Below are 12,693 nucleotides of genomic sequence, written 5' to 3'. Positions count from 1 at the left end.
ACCCTGAACGCTGCTCGGCATGAAGCAGCCCTAGCCCCACCAGCCACACACCTCCAACCCCACTTTCTCCTCTTGGCAGGCTGCTGTGTCTAGCTCAGACTCGCAAGACCGGCAACATCCTGGACTATGCACACCGCCCGAAGAGGATGGTGACCATGTGCATGCCCGCCAGTCTAGAATTGATTACGCAAAAGTTTTTTCTCCGTCTATCCGACCATGGCGGCTTCGTTTCGATGGAGGCGAAACGCAAAAGGTGTCCGTTTGCACTGCGATGTCAGTGCACGTTAAAGATCACCAGATGGTCGAAATTATCCGGAGACCTTCACTACGGCACCTCTTTCTTTCTTTCTTTTTTCAGTTTCTCCTTTATCCCTACCCTTACGGCGCGGTTCGGGTGTCCACCGAGATATGTGAGACAGCTATGCGTCATTTCCCTTCCTCAAGACCAATTTCCAATTTCTTTTCCTCCTTGAGCTCTTTACTTTTGACAAAGGCCGCACATAAGCATTGCGGGTCCAAATATGCAAAGTGCAGATGCTTACGCATCAGCTGCGTCGGCAGCGAAGAAAAGAAATTATGGTAACACTCGCTCCATGCAAGTGAAAACGACAAAGAAAACAAACAGTTCAGTCGCGTCCCTGGTTGACGAAAATATGTAGGCTCCGCAGCTTTCTAAACCGTGTTATTAATCTATAACCGCGACGAATTGGTCGAGTGCACTACTCAATGAATATAGGAAACACCACTAGCCTACCGCTACCACGGTCGAATATCCACTGCAGCCAGAACCGGGCTCGACAACCACCGCAGCAATTTTCACTACATGGAGGGCACGCTATCGTTTGTTTTGCCACACACGCGAAGAAGCGGACGTGAGCGCTCGACCAATTTTTCGCGCACGGGTCACAGTTGCGAGCACCAGAAGGGCGTCGTCCCTTTCTGCGCAGTGGACAACGCTCCTGTCCCTCTTTGTTCTTTCTTCTTTCGTTTCTTCTATTCTTTTTTAGCCTTACTCTGTTTCTTCTTTCTCGACGCATGCGCCAAAGGCCAAATGTCAACGCGCACTAGTGCCAGGCGGCCACGCAGTGGAAGCTGCTGTCTTTATTTGACTTGTTGCATTGTAAGAATGCGTACGTGCTTTGGCTTCCTTTCCTGTTATTAGCGCACTCTAGTAGTGACACGTTAACGCGTGAGTGGAAATGTTTTGAGCTGCTAAGTCGGCGTGATGGGTGGATCGCATATTCCCGCGCCTACTCGCGATTCTACCGAATGCGGTAGTTAGACGCTTCCGAAAACGCCGCGATGGCAAAATATATTGCACGCTCAGACGAGAGGTTTTTGTAGTTCGGCACACTCAGCAGGAATGGCGATTCGCAGTGTAAATGTTCGTGCTCGAGTTTACAGTCGTAGAATAAAGTGGAGGCAGAATTGTGCTAGTTACTACGATTATATGTATCGAAACGATGTTTTGTTGCTGATTTTAGTTATGTACTTATCCCTGCTTGTTCGTGTTCCTCCTGATTTATACGCTCTTCCCGCATTGCTAGACAAGAAGGGCAAGTCACAGACGGAGATTCTGCATAGTGGGTTTCAGAAGAAAACAGCAACAGAAACAAAAACGGAACTCCGCTCCAACAGGGATAAGTAGTCACAGCACGTGAGGCTGGTACTTATTTCTTCAGGTGCGGCTCTTTGTGCTGTATATATGCATATATGCATATACAGTATGTATATATGCGGGTTGTTTCACCTAAGACTTTCCGCAATTTTTAAAATAGGCTTTCTGAGATATAAGGCCGCTTTTTTTTTTCGCCATAGCATTGTCAGCGGTGAAGTACATCAGAACGCAGCTAAGGCGTGCTAACTAGCAGGCTGCTTAACTAATATTGAATAGATAACTTTCTAACTATTACTGTTATGCTTCTTAATTATTCAGAAGCGTGTAGCCCACCTTAAGTAATATCCATACCAGCATTTAGAATTTCGAAAACATGATTACCCTCGGCGCTGTGGCCCAACAAATTTTGCCTATTTCGACGAGTTACGTGCACTGGATGGGTTGCTATGCCTGCAAGCTTTCGAAAGTGCACGTATTTTGGCGCGATATAGCCAAAGTTTGTTGGGCTACAGCGCCGAGGAAAACCAGGTTCTCGAAATTGTTAAAACTGATATAGATATTACCTACGGTGGCCTACACGCCTGCCAACAATTAAGGAACCTAACAGGAATAGTTAAAAAGATAACTATTGACTATTAGTTAACCAGCTTGTTAGTTAGCACGCCTTAGCTGTATACTGACGATACTTCACCGCTGGCAATGCTATGCCGCAAAAAGCTCTCTTCTAAATCAAAAAGCATATTTTTAATCATTGTTTAAAGTCTGAGCTGAAACACCCTGTATGTGCTGATCTAGTTGAAGGTTACTGTTCGAATCCACTTTCAGGAGTAGCTTCGTCATGATGCCTAGAGCAAATCTCCCCATATAGCCGTTGTCTAACTCCTACGAGTGACATCGTATATAAGGTGTACATACTTCGTATCGGACGCCACTAAATTTAACGGACCTCACCTGGCAGGAAAGGAAATGCTTTAGACGCTTGTACCGATAAGTGTCCCGGTGTAAGCAAGGAGCTCGGCGAGCCGAACCACTTTTTTGATATTTTTCCTCGGTAGGAACTCTAATCCTTGCCCGAAAGAAAAAAAGAAAGGAAGAGAGGATTGAAAGCAACGCATTACAGACAGGGCCGTTCTCGGCATCTGCCAATGCTGGACGGATCGTCCCGTTCTCTCGCAAATCCGTCGATAGGGCACGTAACACGGCGTGAACACCGGACTCCTGCGATCGCATCCCTCTTTCAGGTCACGAAGTACCCTCGCTTTGTCTTCGTTGATGGGTCGCTGTCGGGAGACGCGTGGATCTGAATCGCGTCTCTGGGTGGCCCTGTATGTGGGTGTCCGGGCTCTCTGCGTACGTAGGAGAAGGACTCACTTATCCATAACACGGCCGCTATGTCGGTTCCAGTAACGCAATAGTGCCTCCGAGCTGACTGGAGGGTGCTGCTGTTAGGTGTTCGGAAAAAGATATCGCGATATTTTTACTGCTATTTGTCCCGACGTTTCTGTTCCTTTCCTAAACACACGCCCTTTGACCCTTGGACACTAAAAGACTGCGCAACCAGCGAGTTCCTACCGTCATCAACAAGTGCAGGTGTGGAACGAAAATATTCTTCTCAAATCGCCCTAGCTTTAGAAGAAGCGCCGAAATGTGAATAATAAAAGCAATGGAAACATTCAAGCAAAATATCTTGCGGTGAATACGACAGCCTCTTTTAGGGATCTTCACTCTTTCACCTTTATTCTTGGCGCCATAGTGCATCGCGAAGCGTTCGTCTGCCATGCGGGGGTCCTTTATTTAACAAACAAATAATTATGTTACACCGATCACCCGACCTCATAGCTTTAAAATCAAGCCCCATGCATTTCAGTGCAGGCGTCGTTTAGTGGACCCCACTACACTAGACCCGTGCTTCGCTACTGACGTTACGTTTTCGCGCGCGAATATGTTTTTTTTGGGCTCTTAATTGACATTTGTGGAGCCACCCAGTCTTTCTCCAACACTTTTGTCGTCTCCTCCTACTCACGAATTCTCGCCGACAAGCCCATCCACTTTTACCCAAACAGCTGCGCTTCTTACCGGACAGCTAACGACTAAGATCTGAGACGCGTGCAATGAAGACAGAACGATTTTTTACAATCGACGCCGTGATTACAGAGAAAACTGCCAAATCTAACGTCAGCGGGAGGCGCCGCAACGTACAAAGAGTAAAAAGCTTAGCACTACCGAGAACATCAGAAAAGACCGCGCAATCTTCCCTCAATGCCACCCGTTACTCAACACGAAGCAAGCACACAAATTCTCCGCAAAGTTCAAACGAATGCTCTCCTCACTCCACAAATGCTCTGCAACTTCAGATGAAATCAAACTGCTCACTGTCCCAACTCTCCGGAGATCAGGACAGATTCTGGACACATTCTACACGCATGCAACGCTGGCATTACCTCCCTTTGCTTCGTTTTACTCTGCCCGTTCCTCCTGGAGTGCTTGGCTTCACGCACGCTCGCTTGATGAACAAGTCTTTTAAATTGGAGAATTTTCTTCTACCGCTAGATCCATGTTTTCGAGGCCACTCTGGGGTATTGTGCAACTGAACCCCATTGTAGTTGTTGACAACCATCCGAATCAATCTAAGGGAATCCAAGCCGATATCAGCGGCCAAGAAAGAAAGAAGTAGGAAGAAAGAAAAGAAGAACAAAGGTGAAAAAATGGATGAATGGACACTGATGTGGCTATGGTCTGTGGGCGGCTTTACTGTGGCTAATAATTATTTTTCCTGCGTGTAAGTCTGTCGGGGCTTAACCAAGCAACGGCTAAGCAGCCGCTAAAGCGGCTCTCGCCGAATATTTTAACTAAGCTGGAGCTTAGTTTAGTTAGCAGATTTCTCACTCGGCTTCAATACTGGCCTCGAATAGATTTTTTGCTCCCTGTACTCATCCCCTTCTTTTCGCTTCTCGTCCCACGGAATCTTAGGCCCATTCACTTTTCAGTTATGTGGTGCTGGTCTACTCGCATTAAAAATAAAAGAGAGAGAGAAGCCGAGCTGATACCATCGTATGCACGGGCCGTAGGCACACCTCTCTAGGAAAAAAAAAATGAGGTGTGAGAGTTACAACCATCAGAAACCGGCACCGGCTACGAAGCTAAACAATGGCATATACTGTGCTCTACCGTTCATCTTAATCCTGTGCCGTTGAAAACATATGCTTGTGTTCCAGTGTGATGCTAACGGGTGATGGGTACGGTCTGCTGCCTCTATTATGCCGCAGGTCATGATGCTGTTATTTTATTTGTTACATGTCCCCGCGCGACCTTATAAAAGGTGGTAAAAAATTTAAACGGCTTTTCATAGCTTCGCGCCTTTCGTCGGGCTCTGGGACGGGCACAACTTGTAGACACAAAGTTGCACTCGCACAGCGAAACAGAGCAAAGCATTGTTTGGTTTTTGAGAGGGCTTTACGCCGCGCCGAAAACGCGGAGGGCTGCGTTAAAAATTCACGAGGCAATCGCGCTCATCGTCACGCGAGAGCGGCGCCGCGAACTGCGGGGGGCACGCCGCCACGCGCCTTTCGCCGTGTTCGTGGCCGACGCCGAACGTCTCTGGCCGCCTGAGACGGGTGCGAAGACCGCGAATGTGGAGAACAGTGGTGCACATTCTTCGCAGCGGTTGTGCATTGCCGGACGAAGTTGTCTGGAACAGAGCGACAGCGGACAGGGCTTTGCCGTATTGTACAACAATGTGGAAGTAAAATAAATTTTATTTATTTATTTATTTATTTATTTGCGAATACTGCAGGCCCTTCTCGAGCCCATGCAGGAGTGGATACAAGGCACAAAAAATTACAATGGCGGATCGAACAAGGGAGACAGGTATATGCACAAATAAATACACAATACAATTTCATCATTACAGAAGCATCACGGTGAGAATGTTGCATCAAGGTGATTAACATGTTGTAAGAGAGTTTCGACTGTGCTGCAGTTCACAACAGTGGATGGTAGTTTATTCCTGTAATGGATAGCTGAAGGGAACAAGGAATATTTGTGAACATTAATGTGGCTTATGAGTTGACGAAGTGATATATATAGTGGTATATACGCGCGTTTTGATTCGTGCGAACTGAGTACGAGCTGCTGACTGCTGATGTGAACTGGCTTGAATTTACGAGACGAATTGAAAGCCCAGCCCTCTTCTAAGAAGATACGATGATGATGATGATCAATTTCTGTGGCGCAAGGGCATCTGTGGCCAAAGAGCGCCATGGCGCAATATTTTTTCCGTTTTACTCAAGGTGGGGTCAGAGGCCTATTTCATTTTCCAAGCATTCCACCCTAAAGAAGCCTAGCACCAGCCCAGGGGAATGTTTGTACCCATCGCATCAGCGGTGGGCGCCCGGCGGAAGTGGGGATCGAGCCCCGCACCTCCCGCGTGCGAGGCGGATGCTCACACCCCTAGGCCACCGCTGCAGTCTAAGATACGAAATTGACGAGAACTGTCCAGTTCTGTATTTCTCGACTTGGTTCTTATGTGGAAGCATGCTGTATCTTTCATCAGCCAATTTTCTGCATCATGATTGCTGTTGGGATTTTGGGACATGTCTCAATTTTGAAAGGTGTCGCTATCGCAATGCAGTAGATACCATTGGACATATAAAGCTATATTTTACCTAATTATGCTACAATTTCTTGTACCGAAATGTCCAGAATTTACGTCGAGTGTCCTAGAAAATTACGTGTTGTCCTTGTTGTTTACATTTTCTCTGAAGCGGCACGCTTTTCTATTGACAGTTCTCTAGCAAAAGCAACGCATAGTGTATGATAATATATGGGTGTCATGGAGATGAGAGAGGATTTACTTCGCAAACGTTCGACACGCCTCAAGTCGTCTGAACCACATGCGATGACGCTTACAAAGGCGCGTGCATTGAGACAGCGTGCGCCCAAAGAAAAACAACGGAAGAAGAGTCGAAAATGGCTAAGCAACGCACGCTTTTCGCCTGTTGTACAAACCTTCCATTGTCTCATCAACCGGTGTTAAACTAGTGAGGCACATGTCTAAAAGAAGTGAAGTCTTATGCAATATTGCGCAGAAAACTATGGCGAGGTAGCAGACTTCGTAATGAAATTAAGCCGTGAAGATGCTCAAAGAAACTGCAACCAACGACGTTCTTGCCAGATAGCTGCACAGTATCCTGAAGTACGGATTTATTCCGAGCGCAATTGCAACAGCTGGAAATCATGGGACTCAGTCTAGTGATACGGCTTATAATTTTTTATTCTGTTCGCGAAAAGTTGGATGGCGCTGCGAAAAACGAGCTTCGCAAGTATCCGAGGAAAATTCCGAAACAGAGCGGGTTCGTTCACTGACAATTTGAAACTGAATTTAGGACTTAGACCTAAAACTAGTACTCAGACAAAGTTGGGCGACCTTTCTCTGACCTCAAGAATATATTAACTCCGCGGATAAAAGACGCAGTCTAAGCAAATATACAACAAAGTGTTCTTGAACGTTCCTTTTAACTCAAGAAGTAAAATACACCTATCGGTGTCAAAAACGCCACCCACAAATCGCATTTTTTTCAGCTAACAACACCTGGAGAGAAATTAAGACATTCACGCATTGGCTCATGGTTTTGAACAGTGTCCCGATTTTCATTTGTTGCTCGCCCGATTTTGTTCCGATTTCAAAAATACATTTTTTGTCCCCCCCCCCCCCCCCCCCCCCTCGCGCCAGCCCTGATCATAATGTAGATTTCAGCTTTTGTTCCGGAATCGCTTTCCAATAACTCTTTGGTTTCTTTCCTGTCTGCATTACATTTTTCTACGCCTGTCCGCAATTTGACATCGGCAGGTTGCTCATCGCGCCTTATTTGTAAGTCAGACACCTGACAGACGTTGTGAGGAATTCTAGTAGTAACCCTGCACTGCGCACAATTTCAGGCTGTGTCAGCGCTTTGCTTGTGCTTCGTCCGTGGCAGCAGAAGAATGGAAATGGGCATAGCGGAATGATGGGTGCGCTGCTCTCTCCCATTTCCCCTACACTCTCCTACTGTGGAAAACAAGCTTGCCAATATAGCCCAAGTGGTGAGTTGAGTTAGAGACCCTAATTTCCACCTTTTGGTGTCCCTCTTATTAAGTAAAATAAAAAAAGAAAGAAAGAACAAATGTGAGGGAATACCTTCACTATGATATCTATCACAAGCTTAAACTAGCAGAAAAATGTAATTCGTAGAGAAAAAAAAAACAATTGAAAGTCAATGGGACGCGGCACGCCTGGTGTTTTGAGACACCGGGCGCAAGGCGGCGACGATGTTGGCGAGCGGTGAATCAATTGTACTGATTCTGATCTATTGCACTGCGGGCCGTGCATTTTTTTCTCCATAGTATGCACCCAATAAGGTGCCCCCGTAACTGTCATGATTAGAGCAGCGGTGGCTCTTACCTCTGTGTTGGGGGTGTAGCTCAGTGGTAGAGCGCTCGCTTCGCATGTGAGAGGCCCCGGGTTCGAACCCCGGCACCTCCACATTATTTTGACCATTTTAATTATTTTTTTTTTAATATTACACCGTACAAATGGGGATCCGAAATTCCTGCTCTGAACGATTTATTAGAAGGAACACACTGTAAACTACACTCTTTAAACACTCTAAACACTTTAAACACTACACTCTTTAAAATTGCAGTCATTAAAACACAATATGCCGGTCTTATTAAATCAACACAAACAGGTAACCTTCAAATCCCCCAAAGAGCTACGAGTACACTTTTCTCAATTGTAATTGATAAGAATCTATTGTGATAAATCATGCAGCAGGTCTGTATTTCCTGATGCCTTCTGCTACTCAGTGTTTGTAATTAATGTTAGCGTACTCTGCCATCAATGTCTGCTGCCGCTTTGTAAACGGCTCCAGGGCCCCAGTCAAGTTGTAGGCAGCAACTTTTAGCCCTGGAGACCGTCCAGTTTTCTGGAGAATAAAGAATTGAATTGAATTGAATTGAAACTGTGAACACGCTCAAGGGTGCAAAAGATCGGATAGAAATGGTCTAAAATTACGACTTCTGATTTCTGTAATAATAACTATGACTTTTACTTCAAGAACTGGATTAGATCTTTGTACCCTTCGACGGCTCTAGGCTGTGACAGTAAGCCACGATTGAAGAATGGAGCACAAGGTCACATCATAATGTAGTGGTGAAGCTGGAAGTGGACAATTGTCCGACATAAGAAAGAAAAGTTCGTGTTGCACAACGCAACTCCGGTAGTCACAGTGGCCCGCAAAAGCACGCCCTGGACGGTACGGAGCGATTTAGAAAAGCTCCAAATATCGAGAGATGTTCAGAGCTGACAGTGCCTCGGATATAGCAGGTTTCTCTTTGTTTCTATTGTTTCATCGTCAGCCTCATCACCATCTTCATAATCATTGTGATACCGACAATGGCCACTGCAGGACGTTGCAGGATGTCTCCAATTAACCATCTCTTGTCCCTTATACCCGCAAGACCATGAATCTCTAGCCCAGAAAAAAAAAAAAAACTCGGGTTCTTGGGCACATGCGCTGCTAGCTGCTTGTCGAACTAGTGTGCAGTAGCTGCAAGGGAGCTTTCATATGCTTTCTGTTATCGCACTCCCTTGGTGCCAGAGGAACGGGTACTGATTAGTTTATTCGTTTTCCGCTGTCAATTTTAAAGCTCCGCGTTTCTTTGGAACAGTTCACGCACTGCGCGAGGAGGCCTGAAGTAGTGACTCACAAAAAAAAAAATGAAAGTAATTTTAAAGCCATAGAATGCATTACACTACACGGTTGCGTTCATAAATATGCTCACATGCTGTGATAGAGAAACCGAGCAGAGCCACTCCGTAGCCTAAATATATCTCATATAGACAGTAGTAAAAGATAGCTTTGTGCGCAGAGTTAATTAAACCTCGTTTTCAGATAGAGATGCTATGAAAACGCATCGCAAGGACACGTTTTCGCACTCGATGAACTAAAAACCATTTTGGGCTGTACCAGATTTTCGAAAAATATTGTTTGATATTTAATACGCCGTAAGACTTTGTGTGGATTAACGTTACGCTCTAAATCCCATTCCAGGATCAGGAACAGAGGTAGCAATCACAGAATTCTTCTTGTAAGGCGCTAAGAGCCCTTCATGCAATAAAGCGTACGTGGGTGCTGAAAAGAAGAAGCTCTTAGTTCAGGGCTGTGCGTTCCTTGCTGTTAGCGTCCAAGGGCTCAAGCTGGATAATCCACATAGAAAGGAGCTTGTTTCGCAGATGCTCTGCAGTTCATGAAGCTGTTAAAAAAGTGATAAAGAGAGAAAGAGACGTAGTTTAGTTTGGCGTGTTTTCTTCTATTTCAGGCGCAGTGTCCCTTGAAAGGTAGCGCAAAAGTTTCGCAACCTGATAAAAGCGCAATGCATATTAATAATATAATAAAAAGGGGGCCCTAAAACACGAAGCCGTAGCCGTCGAAAGCTCATCAAAATATGCTTCAGCTCTTTTCAAATGCGTTATATACGACGTCAATGTTTGTCAAAGTATGCGCGACTGACCGGTTCGAAAACCTCTTCGAAAATATATCAGGCAAACTCCATTACTTCAATTTCATTTCTTCGCAGAGATACGGGCCAGTAGTTCGCATTAGATTAAGCCGTGGGTTAGCGAGATTTTCCTAAATTCGGGGAAAAAACAGGAAAAACAGAGGACTCATTCTTATATGGTTCCCTTCTCTCTCGCGCTAAACTTGTTAAGAGAGTTTAAATTTCTGTCGCCTGCCCGAGCCCACTGCCGGCTTCAATTGAGTTAAGAAAGTGTAAATAGGCTTTCGGGCAGCTGGCACCCACTTCGCGTTTCCGAATGTCAGCGCAATCGCGGCCTGTTCACAGAAGATGAGCTGGTTTGCGATGCCCTCGACGATTCTGGAAAGCACCTCCTGGGGCCCACTCGTAACGCATACTGAGCCAACAATCGATGCATATTTTTTATTTAGTTTTTATCTCTCTTAGCCGTCATTGCCTCTGGACTGTACCGAGAGACTATAGGCCGAGAGGCTACGTCGCTAACTTACACTTGAGAGAGCCAAACCTAATTACGCTGTAAGACACTTGTCTTCTTTTCGATTTGCCAGCAAACAGCTGCGGCTCGCTGGAAAGCAAGCGATTTTGCAGAAACGTGCCATTAATTAAGAGTTTTACCCGGAAAACGAAGGTTAGGTTTGGATTCCCGCTTCGAATTTATTGAAGGTCGTCTTCAATAAGTGAGCGCGCTCGCGTTTTTGAGTGCGTGCATGCGTATGTGTGCGGTCATGGATACGTGTTTCGAGAGTTCTCTTTCATTGAATTTTATTCCAGAAATATAGCTTCACGTTACTGGTCCCCGAAATTAAGTTATGCAGCGTTCTGAGTTTAGTTCGAGCTATAGCATTCACTTCCTGTAAATATTGGCACTGAACAAATCGAAAACATGCAAGAACTTAAGGTAGCGAGAAATTAAAAAAAAATACCTTGATGTTGTGCAGCCGCAAACTGATATAGTGCTATAAAATTTGTTAAATAAACCTCTTGACGCCACTACAAGAGGACGGCGCACGATTTGCCATATTAATTGGGCCCGAAGAGCTCGCACTCTTCGAGGCACGCTGATATACCTATGTGTATGAAATTTCTAGGTTACCAAGCTTCAAGATTCTGTTCGAGCGTAAACTTCAAATTTTAAAAACTAGTTATCGCTTCCCTTAGAGTCAGTGGTCCGACCTAGAACCATGAGAGTTAATGAGGGCTCAGCTGTTCACGTGGATCGAATAAAAAAAAGTGCGTAAAAACAAAAAAAGTTAGCTCTCGAATGATATAGTTGCAATACTTTAAAGCGAAATGATGTAGCTTTCTTTATCTCAATCCGCTAACTACAGCTTCTTCACTCTACTGCGAGATTAAATCGAACGAATGCTCATATCTGTAGACCGCTGAGGGCTTAAACCTCTGAAAACCCGTGGCTATAAAGGGCCTCCTAAGGATACCATACATGAAGACTGTTCAGTGGTATGATTTTAGAACGCGCGAAATAGAATCGCCGGAGTGCATAAGAGCTCAACACTTCAGTTAGAGAAGGCGTAACCTCTTAGTGTAGCATTCTTTCGGCCTGCAAAGCATTTGCGAGGTCTCTATGTTTTCTCAGAATACTGCTTCTTCTCCCAACAACCGGTCTGGCGGTAATTCGTAATTCTAGATTTGCCGGCTTCGGTGGAATGTAGTGGTTGCTTCTGTGGACTTGTCTTCTCGCTAAGGGCCTCTCAGTGTCGTAATTTTTGTTGTTGTGTTGATGCCTTACTCAAGAAATGGAATCAGGGGAAGGAAAGGAAATAATCTGCCATGGAATATGTGCAAAAAGGGCAGTATGTGTCGAAAATTGGCAAGAGAAAGCGGCTATGTCTCTTTACGCAACACTGAATCGTTTAGACGCATTGTTGTGCAAATACTTTGAGTTCTTAAAGTAGCGCCACTTAGTATAACGCTGAAGTTATGAAGCAAGCTATAAAGAAGGTGCTTGTCTCTCAGATAGAAAGCATTAATTTTTATACACTGTTGCTTATATTTAACGCTCGTTTTAGTCAGCACACTAACACATCCCAATTCACAATTTCGTTTGAAGCATATAAGTACCTTTGTATTCTCCTGTCGGCCTACCTCTGGAAGATTTCCTTCATCTTGCAGCTGCGCCAATATTAAATTGAAGGATATAGCTTTATACGGGAGAGACCTTTGTCCTCTTATGGAAGTAGTTGGGCTTGTAATCCTAGTGATGAATTTTCATCCAAGCTTCTTACATACTCAAGCAGAACAGGCGTGGTTAATATGATAACGAGAAATGACAGATCGAACAGCTCGATGCAGACTTAGGGAATCAGCTTGAATGATGATTCTTAGGCGTGTCCTTTGTTTTGCTTTCTGAACTTATTTGAATGTTCTACGGTCGTGACCGCGGGGAGCTCCTGCACCTGAAATGCGGTTATTTCGCTTAAATGCCTCCCGCTTACACAGGCTGGTACATTAAATTCAGGGCTAGACCTCCGGAGGTCACC

The 12,693-nt window shown here is 45.1% G+C and overlaps 1 protein-coding gene and 1 non-coding gene across 3 annotated transcripts in view; one reads left to right on the top strand and one right to left on the bottom strand.

Moving 5' to 3' along the window:
• LOC144093618 (uncharacterized) overlaps positions 1-12,693 on the bottom strand; it is a 139,889-nt gene that overhangs the window by 80,450 nt on the left and 46,746 nt on the right. The gene's annotated exons all lie outside the window — the stretch shown is intronic.
• TRNAA-CGC (transfer RNA alanine (anticodon CGC)) lies at positions 8,067-8,138 on the top strand. Its single transcript has one exon. It is a non-coding gene; the product is annotated as a tRNA-Ala (tRNA).

Source organism: Amblyomma americanum, chromosome 6, assembly GCF_052857255.1.
Source record: "Amblyomma americanum isolate KBUSLIRL-KWMA chromosome 6, ASM5285725v1, whole genome shotgun sequence".
Lineage (NCBI taxonomy): Eukaryota > Metazoa > Arthropoda > Arachnida > Ixodida > Ixodidae > Amblyomma > Amblyomma americanum.
Note: the sequence above shows the minus strand (reverse complement) of the source record. Positions and strands in the feature narration are given on the sequence as shown.